Below are 18332 nucleotides of genomic sequence, written 5' to 3'. Positions count from 1 at the left end.
GTGTGTGATATATGTCTGTGTACAGACTCTGTGTGTGATATATGTCTTTGTACAGACTGTGTGTGTGTGATATATGTCTGTGTCCAGACTGTGTGTGTGATATATGTCTGTGTACAGACTGTGTGTGTGATATATGTCTGTGTACAGGCTGTGTGTGTGATATATGTCTGTGTACAGGCTGTGTGTGTGACATATGTCTGTGAACAGACTGTGTGTGTGATATATATCTGTGTACAGACTGTGTGTGTGATATATGTCTGTGTACAGACTGTGTGTGTGATATATGTCTGTGTACAGACTGTGTGTGTGATATATGTATGTGTACAGACAGTGTGTGTGATATATGTATGTGTACAGACTGTGTGTGTGATATATGTCTGTGTACTGACTGTGTGTGTGATATATGTCTGTGTACAGACTGTGTGTGTGATATATGTCTGTGTACAGACTGTGTGTGTGATATATATCTGTGTACAGACTGTGTGTGATATATGTCTGTGTACAGACTGTGTGTGTGATATATGTATGTGTACAGACTGTGTGTGTGATATATGTCTGTGTACAGACTGTGTGTGTGATATATGTCTGTGTACAGACTGTGTGTGTGATATGTGTCTGTGTACCGACTGTGTGTGTGATATATGTCTGTGTACAGACTGTGTGTGTGATATACGTATGTGTACAGACTGTGTGTGTGATATATGTCTGTTTACAGACTGTGTGTGTGATATATGTCTGTGTACATACTGTGTGTGTGATATATGTCTGTGTGCAGACTGTGTGTGTGATATATGTCTGTGTACAGACTGTGTGTGATATATGTCTGTGTACAGACTGTGTGTGTGATATATGTATGTGTGCAGACTGTGTGTGTGATATATGCCTGTGTACAGACTGTGTGTGTGATATATGTCTGTGTACAGTCTGTGTGTGTGATATATGTCTGTGTACAGACTGTGTGTGTGATATATGTCTGTGTACAGACTGTGCGTGTGATATATGTCTGTGTACAGACTGTGTGTGTGATATATGTCTGTGTACAGACTGTGTGTGTGATATATGTCTGTGTACAGACTGTGTGTGTGATATATGTCTGTGTACAGACTGTGTGTGTGATATATGTCTGTGTACAGACTGTGTGTGTTATATATGTCTGTGTACAGACTGTGTGTGTGATATATGTCTGTGTACAGACTGTGTGTGTGATATATGTCTGTGTACAGACTGTGTGTTGATATATGTCTGTGTACAATCTGTGTGTGTGATATATGTCTGTGTACAGACTGCGTGTGTGATATATGTCTGTGTACAGACTGTGTGTGTGTGATATATGTCTGTGTACAGACTGTGTGTGTGATATATGTATGTGTACAGACTGTGTGTGTGATATATGTCTCTGTACAGACTGTGTGTGTGTTATATATGACTATGTACAGACTGTGTGTGTGATATATGTCTGTGTACAGACTGTGTGTGTGATATATGTATGTGTACAGACTGTGTATGTGATATATGTCTGTGTACAGACTGTGTGTGTGTGATATGTGTCTGTGTACAGACGGTGTGTGTGATATATGTCTGTGTACAGACTGTGTGTGTGATATATGTCTGTGTACAGACTGTGTGTGTGATATATGTCTGTGTACAGACTGTGTGTGTGATATATGTCTGTGTACAGACTGTGTGTGTGATATATGTCTGTGTACAGACTGTGTGTGTGATATATGTCTGTGTACAGACTGTGTGTGTGATATATGTCTGTGTACAGACTGTGTGTGTGATATATGTCTGTGTACAGACTGTGCGTGTGATATATGTCTGTGTACAGACTGTGTGTGTGATATATGTCTGTGTACAGACTGTGTGTGTGATATATGTCTGTGTACAGACTGTGTGTGTGATATATGTCTGTGTACAGACTGTGTGTGTGATATATGCCTGTGTACAGACTGTGTGTGTGATATATGTCTGTGTACAGACTGTGTGTGATATATGTCTGTGTACAGACTGTGTGTGTGATATATGTCTGTGTACAGACTGTGTGTGTGATATATGTCTGTGTACAGACTGTGTGTGTGTGATATATGTCTGTGTACAGACTGTGTGTGTGATATATGTCTGTGTACAGACTGTGTGTGTGATATATGTCTGTGTACAGACTGTGTGTGTGTGATATATGTCTGTGTACAGGCTGTGTGTGTGATATATGTCTGTGAACAGACTGTGTGTGTGATATATGTCTGTGTACAGACTGTGGGTGTGATATATGTCTGTGTACAGACTGTGTGTGTGATATATGTCTGTGTATAGACTGTGTGTGTGATATATGTATGTGTACAGACTGTGTGTGTGATATATGTCTGTGTACAGACTGTGTGTGTGATATATGTCTGTGTACAGACTGTGTGTGTGATATATGTCTGTGTACAGACTGTGTGTGTGATATATGTCTGTGTACAGACTGTGTGTGTGATATATGTCTGTGTACAGACTGTGTGTGATATATGTCTGTGTACAGACTGTGTGTGTGATATATGTATGTGTACAGACGGTGTGTGTGATATATGTCTGTGTACAGACTGTGTGTGTGATATATGTCTGTGTACAGACTGTGTGTGTGATATATGTCTGTGTACAGACTGTGTGTGTGATATATGTCTGTGTACAGACTGTGTGTGTGATATATGTATGTGTACAGACTGTGTGTGTGATATATGTCTGTGTACAGACTGTGTGTGTGATATATATCTGTGTACAGACTGTGTGTGTGATATATGTCTGTGTACAGACTGTGTGTGTGATATATGTCTGTGTACAGACTGTGTGTGATATATGTCTGTGTACAGACCGTGTGTGTGATATATGTATGTGTACAGACTGTGTGTGTGATATATGCCTGTGTACAGACTGTGTGTGTGATATATGTCTGTGTAAAGACTGTGTGTGTGATATATGTCTGTGTACAGACTGTGCGTGTGATATATGTCTGTGTACAGACTATGCGTGTGATATATGTCTGTGTACTGACTGTGTGTGTGATGTATGTCTGTGTACAGACTGTGTGTGTGATATATGTCTGTGTACAGCCTGTGTGTGTGATATATGTCTGTGTACAGACTGTGTGTGTGATATATGTCTGTGTACAGACTGTGTGTGTGATATATGTCTGTGTACAGACTGTGTGTGTGATATATGTCTGTGTACAGACTGTGTGTGTGATATATGTCTGTGTACAGACTGTGTGTTGATATATGTCTGTGTACAGTCTGTGTGTGTGATATATATCTGTGTACAGACTGCGTGTGTGATATATGTCTGTGTACAGACTGTTTGTGATATATGTCTGTGTACAGAATGTGTGTGTGATATATGTCTGTGTACAGACTGTGTGTGTGATATATGTCTGTGTACAGACTGTGTGTGTGATATATGTCTGTGTACAGGCTGTGTGTGATATATATCTGTGTACAGACTGTGTGTGTGATATATGTCTGTGTACAGACTGTGTGTGTGATATATGTCTGTGTACAGATTGTGTGTGTGATATGTGTCTGTGTACAGACTGTGTGTGTGATATATGTCTGTGTACAGACTGTGTGTGTGATATATGTCTGTGTACAGACTGTGTGTGATATATGTCTGTGTACAGACTGTGTGTGTGATATATGTCTGTGTACAGACTGTGTGTGTGATATATGTCTGTGTGCAGACTGTGTGTGTGATATATGTCTGTGTACAGGCTGTGTGTGATATATATCTGTGTACAGACTGTGTGTGTGATATATGTCTGTGTACAGACTGTGTGTGTGTGATATATGTCTGTGTACAGACTGTGTGTGTGATATATGTCTGTGTACAGACTGTGTGTGTGACATATGTCTGTGTACAGACTGTGTGTGTGTGATATATGTCTGTGTACAGACTGTGTGTGTGATATATGTCTGTGTACAGACTGTGTGTGTGATATATGTCTGTGTACAGACTGTGTGTGTGTGTGATATATGTCTGTGTACAGACTGTGTGTGTGATATATGTCTGTGTACAGACTGTGTGTGTGTGATATATGTCTGTGTACAGACTGTGTGTGATATATGTCTGTGTACAGACTGTGTGTGTGATATATGCCTGTGTACAGACTGTGTGTGTGATATATATCTGTGTACAGACTGTGTGTGTGATATATGTCTGTGTACAGACTGTGTGTGCTATATGTCTGTGTACAGACTGTGTGTGTGATATATGTCTGTGTCCAGACTGTGTGTGTGATATATGTCTGTGTACAGACTGTGTGTGTGATATATGTCTGTGTACAGGCTGTGTGTGTGATATATGTCTGTGTACAGGCTGTGTGTGTGATATATGTCTGTGAACAGACTGTGTTTGTGATATATGTCTGTGTACAGACTGTGTGTGTGATATATGTCTGTGTACAGACTGTCTGTGTGGTATATGTCTGTGTAGTGACTGTGTGTGTGATATATGTCTGTGTACAGACTGTGTGTGTGATATATGTCTGTGTACAGACTGTGTGTGTGATATATGTCTGTGTACAGACTGTGTGTGTGATATATGTCTGTGTACAGACTGTGTGTGTGATATATGTCTGTGTACAGACTGTGTGTCTGATATATGTCTGTGTACAGACTGTGTGTGTGATATATGTCTGTGTACAGACTGTGTGTGTGATATCTGTCTGTGTACAGACTGTGTGTGTGATATATATCTGTGTACAGACTGTGTGTGTTATATGTCTGTGTACTGACTGTGTGTGTGGTATATGTCTGTGTACAGACTGTGTGTGTGATATATGTCTGTGTACAGACTGTGTGTGTGATATATGTCTGTGTACAGACTGTCTGTGTGATATATGTATGTGTACAGACTGTGTGTGTGATATATGTATGTGTACAGACTGTGTGTGTGATATATGTCTGTGTACAGACTGTGTGTGATATATGTCTGTGTACAGACTGCGTGTGTGATATATGTCTGTGTACATACTGTGTGTGTGAAATATGTCTGTGTACAGACTGTGTGTGTGGTATATGTCTGTGTACAGACTGTGTGTGTGATATATGTCTGTGTACAGACTGTGTCTGTGATATATGTCTGTGTACAGACTGTGTCTGTGATATATGTCTGTGTACAGACTGTGTGTGTGATATATGTCTGTGTACAGACTGTGTGTGTGATATATGTCTGTGTACAGGCTGTGTGTGTGATATATGTCTGTGTACAGACTTTGTGTGTGATATATGTCTGTGTACAGTCTGTGAGTGTGATATATGTCTGTGTACAGACTGTGTGTGTGGTATATGTCTGTGTACAGACTGTGTGTGTGATACATGTCTGTGTACAGACTGTGTGTGTGATATATGTCGGTGTACAGACTGTGTGTGTGTGATATATGTCGGTGTACAGACTGTGTGTGTGTGATATATGTCTGTGTACAGACTGTGTCTGTGATATATGTCTGTGTACAGACTGTGTGTGTGTGATATATGTCTGTGTACAGACTGTGTGTGTGCAATATGTCTGTGTACAGACTGTGTGTGTGATATATGTCTGTGTACAGACTGTGTGTGTGATATATGTCTGTGTACAGACTGTGTGTGTGATATATGTCTGTGTACAGACTGTGTGTGTGATATATGTCTGTGTACAGTTGTGTGTGTGATATATGTCTGTGTACAGACTGTGTGTGTGATATATGTCTGTGTCCAGACTGTGTGTGTGATATATGTCTGTGTACAGACTCTGTGTGTGATATATGTCTGTGTACAGACTCTGTGTGTGATATATGTCTTTGTACAGACTGTGTGTGTGTGATATATGTCTGTGTCCAGACTGTGTGTGTGATATATGTCTGTGTATAGACTGTGTGTGTGATATATGTCTGTGTACAGGCTGTGTGTGTGATATATGTCTGTGTACAGGCTGTGTGTGTGACATATGTCTGTGAACAGACTGTGTGTGTGATATATATCTGTGTACAGACTGTGTGTGTGATATATGTCTGTGTACAGACTGTGTGTGTGATATATGTCTGTGTACAGACTGTGTTTGTGATATATGTATGTGTACAGACAGTGTGTGTGATATATGTATGTGTACAGACTGTGTGTGTGATATATGTCTGTGTACTGACTGTGTGTGTGATATATGTCTGTGTACAGACTGTGTGTGTGATATATGTCTGTGTACAGACTGTGTGTGTGATATATATCTGTGTACAGACTGTGTGTGATATATGTCTGTGTACAGACTGTGTGTGTGATATATGTATGTGTACAGACTGTGTGTGTGATATATGTCTGTGTACAGACTGTGTGTGTGATATATGTCTGTGTACAGACTGTGTGTGTGATATGTGTCTGTGTACCGACTGTGTGTGTGATATATGTCTGTGTACAGACTGTGTGTGTGATATACGTATGTGTACAGACTGTGTGTGTGATATATGTCTGTGTACAGACTGTGTGTGTGATATATGTCTGTGTACATACTGTGTGTGTGATATATGTCTGTGTGCAGACTGTGTGTGTGATATATGTCTGTGTACAGACTGTGTGTGATATATGTCTGTGTACAGACTGTGTGTGTGATATATGTATGTGTGCAGACTGTGTGTGTGATATATGCCTGTGTACAGACTGTGTGTGTGATATATGTCTGTGTACAGTCTGTGTGTGTGATATATGTCTGTGTACAGACTGTGTGTGTGATATATGTCTGTGTACAGACTGTGCGTGTGATATATGTCTGTGTACAGACTGTGTGTGTGATATATGTCTGTGTACAGACTGTGTGTGTGATATATGTCTGTGTACAGACTGTGTGTGTGATATATGTCTGTGTACAGACTGTGTGTGTGATATATGTCTGTGTACAGACTGTGTGTGTTATATATGTCTGTGTACAGACTGTGTGTGTGATATATGTCTGTGTACAGACTGTGTGTGTGATATATGTCTGTGTACAGACTGTGTGTTGATATATGTCTGTGTACAATCTGTGTGTGTGATATATGTCTGTGTACAGACTGCGTGTGTGATATATGCCTGTGTACAGACTGTTTGTGATATATGTCTGTGCACAGACTGTGTGTGTGATATATGTCTGTGTACAGACTGTGTGTGTGATATATGTCTGTGTACAGACTGTGTGTGTGATATATGTCTGTGTACAGACTGTGTGTGTGATATATGTCTGTGTACAGACTGTGTGTGTGATATATGTCTGTGTACAGACTGTGTAAGTGATATATGTCTGTGTACAGACTGTGTGTGATATATGTCTGTGTACAGACTGTGTGTGTGATATATGTCGGTGTACAGACTGTGTGTGTGATATATGTCTGTGTACAGACTGTGTGTGTGATATATGTCTGTGTACAGGCTGTGTGTGATATATATCTGTGTACAGACTGTGTGTGTGATATATGTCTGTGTACAGACTGTGTGTGTGTGATATATGGCTGTGTACAGACTGTGTGTGCTATATGTCTGTGTCCAGACTGTGTGTGTGATATATGTCTGTGTCCAGACTGTGTGTGTGATATATGTCTGTGTACAGACTGTGTGTGTGATATATGTCTGTGTACAGACTGTGTGTGTGATATATGTCTGTGTACAGACTGTGTGTGTGATATATGTCTGTGTACAGACTGTCTGTGTGATATATGTATGTGTACAGACTGTGTGTGTGATATATGTCTGTGTACAGACTGTGTGTGTGATATATGTCTGTGTACAGACTGTGTGTGTGATATATGTCTGTGTACAGACTGTGTGTGTGATATATGTCTGTGTACATACTGTGTGTGTGAAATATGTCTGTGTACAGACTGTGTGTGTGGTATATGTCTGTGTGCAGACTGTGTGTGTGATATATGTCTGTGTACAGACTGTCTGTGATATATGTCTGTGTACAGACTGTGTCTGTGATATATGTCTGTGTACAGACTGTGTGTGTGATATATATCTGTGTACAGACTGTGTGTGTGATATATGTCTGTGTACAGGCTGTGTGTGTGATATATGTCTGTGTACAGACTGTGTGTGTGATATATGTCTGTGTACAGTCTGTGAGTGTGATATATGTCTGTGTACAGACTGTGTGTGTGGTATATGTCTGTGTACAGACTGTGTGTGTGATATATGTCTGTGTACAGACTGTGTGTGTGATATATGTCGGTGTACAGACTGTGTGTGTGTGATATATGTCGGTGTACAGACTGTGTGTGTGTGATATATGTCTGTGTACAGACTGTGTCTGTGATATATGTCTGTGTACAGACTGTGTGTGTGTGATATATGTCTGTGTACAGACTGTGTGTGTGCAATATGTCTGTGTACAGACTGTGTGTGTGATATATGTCTGTGTACAGACTGTGTCTGTGATATATGTCTGTGTACAGACTGTGTCTGTGATATATGTCTGTGTACAGACAGTGTGTGTGTGGTATATGTCTGTGTACAGACTGTGTGTGTGATATATGTCTGTGTACAGATTGTGTCTGTGATATATGTCTGTGTACAGACTGTGTCTGTGATATATGTCTGTGTACAGACTGTGTCTGTTATATATGTCTGTGTACAGACTGTGTGTGTGTGATATATGTCTGTGTGCAGACTGTGTGTGTGATATATGTCTGTGTACAGACTGTGTGTGATATATGTCTGTGTACAGACTGTGTGTGTGATATATGTCTGTGTACAGACTGTGTGTGTGTGATATATGTCTGTCTACAGACTGCATGTGATATATATCTGTGTACAGACTGTGTGTGTGATACATGTCTGTGTACAGACTGTGTGTGTGATATATGTCTGTGTACAGACTGTGTGTGTGATATATGTCTGTGTGCAGTTGTGTGTGTGATATATGTCTGTGTACAGACTGTGTGTGATATATGTCTGTGTACAGACTGTGTGTGTGATATATGTATGTGTACAGACTGTGTGTGTGATATATGCCTGTGTACAGACTGTGTGTGTGATATATGTCTGTGTACAGACTGTGTGTGTGATATATGTCTGTGTACAGACTGTGTGTGTGATATATGTCTGTGTACAGACTGTGTGTCTGATATATGTCTGTGTACAGACTGTGTGTGTGATATATGTCTGTGTACAGACTGTGTGTGTGATATATGTCTGTGTACAGACTGTGTGTGTGATATATGTCTGTGTACAGACTGTGTGTGTGATATATGTCTGTGTACAGAATGTGTGTGTTATATATGTCTGTGTACAGACTGTGTGTGTGATATATGTCTGTGTACAGACTGTGTGTGTGATATATGTCTGTGTACAGACTGTGTGTTGATATATGTCTGTGTACAATCTGTGTGTGTGATATATGTCTGTGTACAGACTGCGTGTGTGATATATGTCTGTGTACAGACTGTTTGTGATAAATGTCTGTGTACAGACTGTGTGTGTGATATATGTCTGTGTACAGACTGTGTGTGTGATATATGTCTGTGTACAGACTGTGTGTGTGATATATGTCTATGTACAGACTGTGTGTGTGATATATGTCTGTGTACAGACTGTGTGTGTGATATATGTCTGTGTACAGACTGTGTGTGTGATATATGTCTGTGTACAGACTGTGTGTGATATATGTCTGTGTACAGACTGTGTGTGTGATATATGTCGGTGTACAGACTGTGTGTGTGATATATGTCTGTGTACAGACTGTGTGTGTGATATATGTCTGTGTACAGGCTGTGTGTGATATATATCTGTGTACAGACTGTGTGTGTGTGATATATGTCTGTGTACAGACTGTGTGTGTGTGATATATGTCTGTGTACAGACTGTGTGTGCTATATGTCTGTGTACAGACTGTGTGTGTGATATATGTCTGTGTCCAGACTGTGTGTGTGATATATTTCTGTGTACAGACTGTGTGTGTGATATATGTCTGTGTACAGGCTGTGGGTGTGATATATGTCTGTGTACAGGCTGTGTGTGTGATATATGTCTGTGAACAGACTGTGTTTGTGATATATGTCTGTGTACAGACTGTGTGTGTGATATATGTCTGTGTACAGACTGTCTGTGTGGTATATGTCTGTGTAGTGACTGTGTGTGTGATATATGTCTGTGTACAGACTGTGTGTGTGATATATGTCTGTGTACAGACTGTGTGTGTGATATATGTCTGTGTACAGACTGTGTGTGTGATATATGTCTGTGTACAGACTGTGTGTGTGATATATGTCTGTGTACAGACTGTGTGTCTGATATATGTCTGTGTACAGACTGTGTGTGTGATATATGTCTGTGTACAGACTGTGTGTGTGATATCTGTCTGTGTACAGACTGTGTGTGTGATATATGTCTGTGTACAGACTGTGTGTGATATATGTCTGTGTACAGACTGTGTGTGTGATATATGTATGTGTACAGACTGTGTGTGTGATATATGCCTGTGTACAGACTGTGTGTGTGATATATGTCTGTGTACAGACTGTGTGTGTGATATATGTCTGTGTACAGACTGTGTGTGTGATATATGTCTGTGTACAGACTGTGCGTGTGATATATGTCTGTGTACAGACTGTGTGTGTGATATATGTCTGTGTACAGACTGTGTGTGTGATATATGTCTGTGTACAGACTGTGTGTGTTATATATGTCTGTGTACAGACTGTGTGTGTGATATATGTCTGTGTACAGACTGTGTGTGTGATATATGTCTGTGTACAGACTGTGTGTTGATATATGTCTGTTTAAAATCTGTGTGTGTGATATATGTCTGTGTACAGACTGCGTGTGTGATATATGTCTGTGTACAGACTGTTTGTGATATATGTCTGTGTACAGACTGTGTGTGTGATATATGTCTGTGTACAGACTGTGTGTGTGATATATGTCTGTGTACAGACTGTGTGTGTGATATATGTCTGTGTCCAGACTGTGTGTGTGATATATGTCTGTGTACAGACTGTGTGTGTGATATATGTCTGTGTACAGACTGTGTGTGTGATATATGTCTGTGTACAGACTGTGTGTGTGATATATGTCTGTGTACAGACTGTCTGTGTGATATATGTATGTGTACAGACTGTGTGTGTGATATATGTCTGTGTACAGACTGTGTGTGTGATATATGTCTGTGTACAGACTGTGTGTGTGATATATGTCTGTGTACAGACTGTGTGTGTGATATATGTCTGTGTACATACTGTGTGTGTGAAATATGTCTGTGTACAGACTGTGTGTGTGGTATATGTCTGTGTGCAGACTGTGTGTGTGATATATGTCTGTGTACAGACTGTCTGTGATATATGTCTGTGTACAGACTGTGTCTGTGATATATGTCTGTGTACAGACTGTGTGTGTGATATATGTCTGTGTACAGACTGTGTGTGTGATATATGTCTGTGTACAGGCTGTGTGTGTGATATATGTCTGTGTACAGACTGTGTGTGTGATATATGTCTGTGTACAGTCTGTGAGTGTGATATATGTCTGTGTACAGACTGTGTGTGTGGTATATGTCTGTGTACAGACTGTGTGTGTGATATATGTCTGTGTACAGACTGTGTGTGTGATATATGTCGGTGTACAGACTGTGTGTGTGTGATATATGTCGGTGTACAGACTGTGTGTGTGTGATATATGTCTGTGTACAGACTGTGTCTGTGATATATGTCTGTGTACAGACTGTGTGTGTGTGATATATGTCTGTGTACAGACTGTGTGTGTGCAATATGTCTGTGTACAGACTGTGTGTGTGATATATGTCTGTGTACAGACTGTGTCTGTGATATATGTCTGTGTACAGACTGTGTCTGTGATATATGTCTGTGTACAGACAGTGTGTGTGTGGTATATGTCTGTGTACAGACTGTGTGTGTGATATATGTCTGTGTACAGATTGTGTCTGTGATATATGTCTGTGTACAGACTGTGTCTGTGATATATGTCTGTGTACAGACTGTGTCTGTTATATATGTCTGTGTACAGACTGTGTGTGTGTGATATATGTCTGTGTACAGACTGTGTGTGTGATATATGTCTGTGTACAGACTGTGTGTGATATATGTCTGTGTACAGACTGTGTGTGTGATATATGTCTGTGTACAGACTGTGTGTGTGTGATATATGTCTGTCTACAGACTGCATGTGATATATGTCTGTGTACAGACTGTGTGTGTGATACATGTCTGTGTACAGACTGTTTGTGTGATATATGTCTGTGTACAGACTGTGTGTGTGATATATGTCTGTGTGCAGTTGTGTGTGTGATATATGTCTGTGTACAGACTGTGTGTGATATATGTCTGTGTACAGACTGTGTGTGTGATATATGTATGTGTACAGACTGTGTGTGTGATATATGCCTGTGTACAGACTGTGTGTGTGATATATGTCTGTGTACAGACTGTGTGTGTGATATATGTCTGTGTACAGACTGTGTGTGTGATATATGTCTGTGTACAGACTGTGTGTGTGATATATGTCTGTGTACAGACTGTGTCTGTGATATATGTCTGTGTACAGAATGTGTGTGTTATATATGTCTGTGTACAGACTGTGTGTGTGATATATGTCTGTGTACAGACTGTGTGTGTGATATATGTCTGTGTACAGACTGTGTTGATATATGTCTGTGTACAATCTGTGTGTGTGATATATGTCTGTGTACAGACTGCGTGTGTGATATATGTCTGTGTACAGACTGTTTGTGATAAATGTCTGTGTACAGACTGTGTGTGTGATATATGTCTGTGTACAGACTGTGTGTGTGATATATGTCTGTGTACAGACTGTGTGTGTGATATATGTCTATGTACAGACTGTGTGTGTGATATATGTCTGTGTACAGACTGTGTGTGTGATATATGTCTGTGTACAGACTGTGTGTGTGATATATGTCTGTGTACAGACTGTGTGTGATATATGTCTGTGTACAGACTGTGTGTGTGATATATGTCGGTGTACAGACTGTGTGTGTGTGATATATGTCTGTGTACAGACTGTGTGTGTGATATATGTCTGTGTACAGGCTGTGTGTGATATATATCTGTGTACAGACTGTGTGTGTGTGATATATGTCTGTGTACAGACTGTGTGTGTGTGATATATGTCTGTGTACAGACTGTGTGTGCTATATGTCTGTGTACAGACTGTGTGTGTGATATATGTCTGTGTCCAGACTGTGTGTGTGATATATTTCTGTGTACAGACTGTGTGTGTGATATATGTCTGTGTACAGGCTGTGTGTGTGATATATGTCTGTGTACAGGCTGTGTGTGTGATATATGTCTGTGAACAGACTGTGTTTGTGATATATGTCTGTGTACAGACTGTGTGTGTGATATATGTCTGTGTACAGACTGTCTGTGTGGTATATGTCTGTGTAGTGACTGTGTGTGTGATATATGTCTGTGTACAGACTGTGTGTGTGATATATGTCTGTGTACAGACTGTGTGTGTGATATATGTCTGTGTACAGACTGTGTGTGTGATATATGTCTGTGTACAGACTGTGTGTGTGATATATGTCTGTGTACAGACTGTGTGTGTGATATATGTCTGTGTACAGACTGTGTGTCTGATATATGTCTGTGTACAGACTGTGTGTGTGATATATGTCTGTGTACAGACTGTGTGTGTGATATCTGTCTGTGTACAGACTGTGTGTGTGATATATATCTGTGTACAGACTGTGTGTGTTATATGTCTGTGTACTGACTGTGTGTGTGGTATATGTCTGTGTACAGACTGTGTGTGTGATATATGTCTGTGTACAGACTGTGTGTGTGATATATGTCTGTGTACAGACTGTCTGTGTGATATATGTATGTGTACAGACTGTGTGTGTGATATATGTCTGTGTACAGACTGTGTGTGTGATATATGTCTGTGTACAGACTGTGTGTGTGATATATGTCTGTGTACAGACTGTGTGTGTGATATATGTCTGTGTACATACTGTGTGTGTGAAATATGTCTGTGTACAGACTGTGTGTGTGGTATATGTCTGTGTACAGACTGTGTGTGTGATATATGTCTGTGTACAGACTGTGTCTGTGATATATGTCTGTGTACAGACTGTGTCTGTGATATATGTCTGTGTACAGACTGTGTGTGTGATATATGTCTGTGTACAGACTGTGTGTGTGATATATGTCTGTGTACAGGCTGTGTGTGTGATATATGTCTGTGTACAGACTGTGTGTGTGATATATGTCTGTGTACAGTCTGTGAGTGTGATATATGTCTGTGTACAGACTGTGTGTGTGGTATATGTCTGTGTACAGACTGTGTGTGTGATATATGTCTGTGTACAGACTGTGTGTGTGATATATGTCGGTGTACAGACTGTGTGTGTGTGATATATGTCGGTGTACAGACTGTGTGTGTGTGATATATGTCTGTGTACAGACTGTGTCTGTGATATATGTCTGTGTACAGACTGTGTGTGTGTGATATATGTCTGTGTACAGACTGTGTGTGTGCAATATGTCTGTGTACAGACTGTGTGTGTGATATATGTCTGTGTACAGACTGTGTCTGTGATATATGTCTGCGTACAGACTGTGTCTGTGATATATGTCTGTGTACAGACAGTGTGTGTGTGGTATATGTCTGTGTACAGACTGTGTGTGTGATATATGTCTGTGTACAGATTGTGTCTGTGATATATGTCTGTGTACAGACTGTGTCTGTGATATATGTCTGTGTACAGACTGTGTGTGTGTGATATATGTCTGTCTACAGACTGCATGTGATATATGTCTGTGTACAGACTGTGTGTGTGATATATGTCTGTGTACAGACTGTGTGTGTGATATATGTCTGTGTACAGACTGTGTGTGTGATATATGTCTGTGTACAGTTGTGTGTGTGATATATGTCTGTGTACAGACTGTGTGTGATATATGTCTGTGTACAGACTGTGTGTGTGATATATGTATGTGTACAGACTGTGTGTGTGATATATGCCTGTGTACAGACTGTGTGTGTGATATATGTCTGTGTACAGACTGTGTGTGTGATATATGTCTGTGTACAGACTGTGTGTGTGATATATGTCTGTGTACAGACTGTGCGTGTGATATATGTCTGTGTACAGACTGTGTGTGTGATATATGTCTGTGTACAGACTGTGTGTGTGATATATGTCTGTGTACAGACTGTGTGTGTTATATATGTCTGTGTACAGACTGTGTGTGTGATATATGTCTGTGTACAGACTGTGTGTGTGATATATGTCTGTGTACAGACTGTGTGTTGATATATGTCTGTGTAAAATCTGTGTGTGTGATATATGTCTGTGTACAGACTGCGTGTGTGATATATGTCTGTGTACAGACTGTTTGTGATATATGTCTGTGTACAGACTGTGTGTGTGATATATGTCTGTGTACAGACTGTGTGTGTGATATATGTCTGTGTACAGACTGTGTGTGTGATATATGTCTGTGTACAGACTGTGTGTGTGATATATGTCTGTGTACAGACTGTGTGTGTGTGATATATGTCTGTGTACAGACTGTGTGTGTGATATATGTCTGTGTACAGACTGTGTGTGATATATGTCTGTGTACAGACTGTGTGTGTGATATATGTCGGTGTACAGACTGTGTGTGTGATATATGTCTGTGTACAGACTGTGTGTGTGATATATGTCTGTGTACAGGCTGTGTGTGATATATATCTGTGTACAGACTGTGTGTGTGATATATGTCTGTGTACAGACTGTGTGTGTGTGATATATGTCGGTGTACAGACTGTGTGTGTGTGATATATGTCTGTGTACAGACTGTGTCTGTGATATATGTCTGTGTACAGACTGTGTGTGTGTGATATATGTCTGTGTACAGACTGTGTGTGTGCAATATGTCTGTGTACAGACTGTGTGTGTGATATATGTCTGTGTACAGACTGTGTCTGTGATATATGTCTGCGTACAGACTGTGTCTGTGATATATGTCTGTGTACAGACAGTGTGTGTGTGGTATATGTCTGTGTACAGACTGTGTGTGTGATATATGTCTGTGTACAGATTGTGTCTGTGATATATGTCTGTGTACAGACTGTGTCTGTGATATATGTCTGTGTACAGACTGTGTGTGTGTGATATATGTCTGTCTACAGACTGCATGTGATATATGTCTGTGTACAGACTGTGTGTGTGATATATGTCTGTGTACAGACTGTGTGTGTGATATATGTCTGTGTACAGACTGTGTGTGTGATATATGTCTGTGTACAGTTGTGTGTGTGATATATGTCTGTGTACAGACTGTGTGTGATATATGTCTGTGTACAGACTGTGTGTGTGATATATGTATGTGTACAGACTGTGTGTGTGATATATGCCTGTGTACAGACTGTGTGTGTGATATATGTCTGTGTACAGACTGTGTGTGTGATATATGTCTGTGTACAGACTGTGTGTGTGATATATGTCTGTGTACAGACTGTGCGTGTGATATATGTCTGTGTACAGACTGTGTGTGTGATATATGTCTGTGTACAGACTGTGTGTGTGATATATGTCTGTGTACAGACTGTGTGTGTTATATATGTCTGTGTACAGACTGTGTGTGTGATATATGTCTGTGTACAGACTGTGTGTGTGATATATGTCTGTGTACAGACTGTGTGTTGATATATGTCTGTGTAAAATCTGTGTGTGTGATATATGTCTGTGTACAGACTGCGTGTGTGATATATGTCTGTGTACAGACTGTTTGTGATATATGTCTGTGTACAGACTGTGTGTGTGATATATGTCTGTGTACAGACTGTGTGTGTGATATATGTCTGTGTACAGACTGTGTGTGTGATATATGTCTGTGTACAGACTGTGTGTGTGATATATGTCTGTGTACAGACTGTGTGTGTGTGATATATGTCTGTGTACAGACTGTGTGTGTGATATATGTCTGTGTACAGACTGTGTGTGATATATGTCTGTGTACAGACTGTGTGTGTGATATATGTCGGTGTACAGACTGTGTGTGTGATATATGTCTGTGTACAGACTGTGTGTGTGATATATGTCTGTGTACAGGCTGTGTGTGATATATATCTGTGTACAGACTGTGTGTGTGATATATGTCTGTGTACAGACTGTGTGTGTGTGATATATGCCTGTGTACAGACTGTGTGTGCTATATGTCTGTGTACAGACTGTGTGTGTGATATATATCTGTGTCCAGACTGTGTGTGTGATATATGTCTGTGTACAGACTGTGTGTGTGATATATGTCTGTGTACAGGCTGTGTGTGTGATATATGTCTGTGTACAGGCTGTGTGTGTGATATATGTCTGTGAACAGACTGTGTTTGTGATATATGTCTGTGTACAGACTGTGTGTGTGATATATGTCTGTGTACAGACTGTCTGTGTGGTATATGTCTGTGTAGTGACTGTGTGTGTGATATATGTCTGTGTACAGACTGTGTGTGTGATATATGTCTGTGTACAGACTGTGTGTGTGATATATGTCTGTGTACAGACTGTGCATGTGATATATGTCTGTGTACTGACTGTGTGTGTGATATATGTCTGTGTACAGACTGTGTGTCTGATATATGTCTGTGTACAGTCTGTGTGTGTGATATATGTCTGTGTACAGACTGTGTGTGTGATATCTGTCTGTGTACAGACTGTGTGTGTGATATATATCTGTGTACAGACTGTCTGTGTTATATGTCTGTGTACTGACTGTGTGTGTGGTATATGTCTGTGTACAGACTGTGTGTGTGATATATGTCTGTGTACAGACTGTGTGTGTGATATATGTCTGTGTACAGACTGTCTGTGTGATATATGTATGTGTACAGACTGTGTGTGTGATATATGTCTGTGTACAGACTGTGTGTGTGATATATGTCTGTGTACAGACTGTGTGTGTGATATATGTCTGTGTACAGACTGTGTGTGTGATATATGTCTGTGCACATACTGTGTGTGTGAAATATGTCTGTGTACAGACTGTGTGTGTGGTATATGTCTGTGTACAGACTGTGTGTGTGATATATGTCTGTGTACAGACTGTGTCTGTGATATATGTCTGTGTACAGACTGTGTCTGTGATATATGCCTGTGTACAGACTGTGTGTGTGATATATGTCTGTGTACAGACTGTGTGTGTGATATATGTCTGTGTACAGGCTGTGTGTGTGATATATGTCTGTGTACAGACTGTGTGTGTGATATATGTCTGTGTACAGTCTGTGAGTGTGATATATGCCTGTGTACAGACTGTGTGTGTGGTATATGTCTGTGTACAGACTGTGTGCGTGATATATGTCTGTGTACAGACTGTGTGTGTGATATATGTCGGTGTACAG

This window comes from Pristiophorus japonicus, unplaced genomic scaffold (genome assembly GCF_044704955.1).
Source record: "Pristiophorus japonicus isolate sPriJap1 unplaced genomic scaffold, sPriJap1.hap1 HAP1_SCAFFOLD_189, whole genome shotgun sequence".
Lineage (NCBI taxonomy): Eukaryota > Metazoa > Chordata > Chondrichthyes > Pristiophoridae > Pristiophorus > Pristiophorus japonicus.
This window is presented reverse-complemented; position numbering follows the sequence as displayed.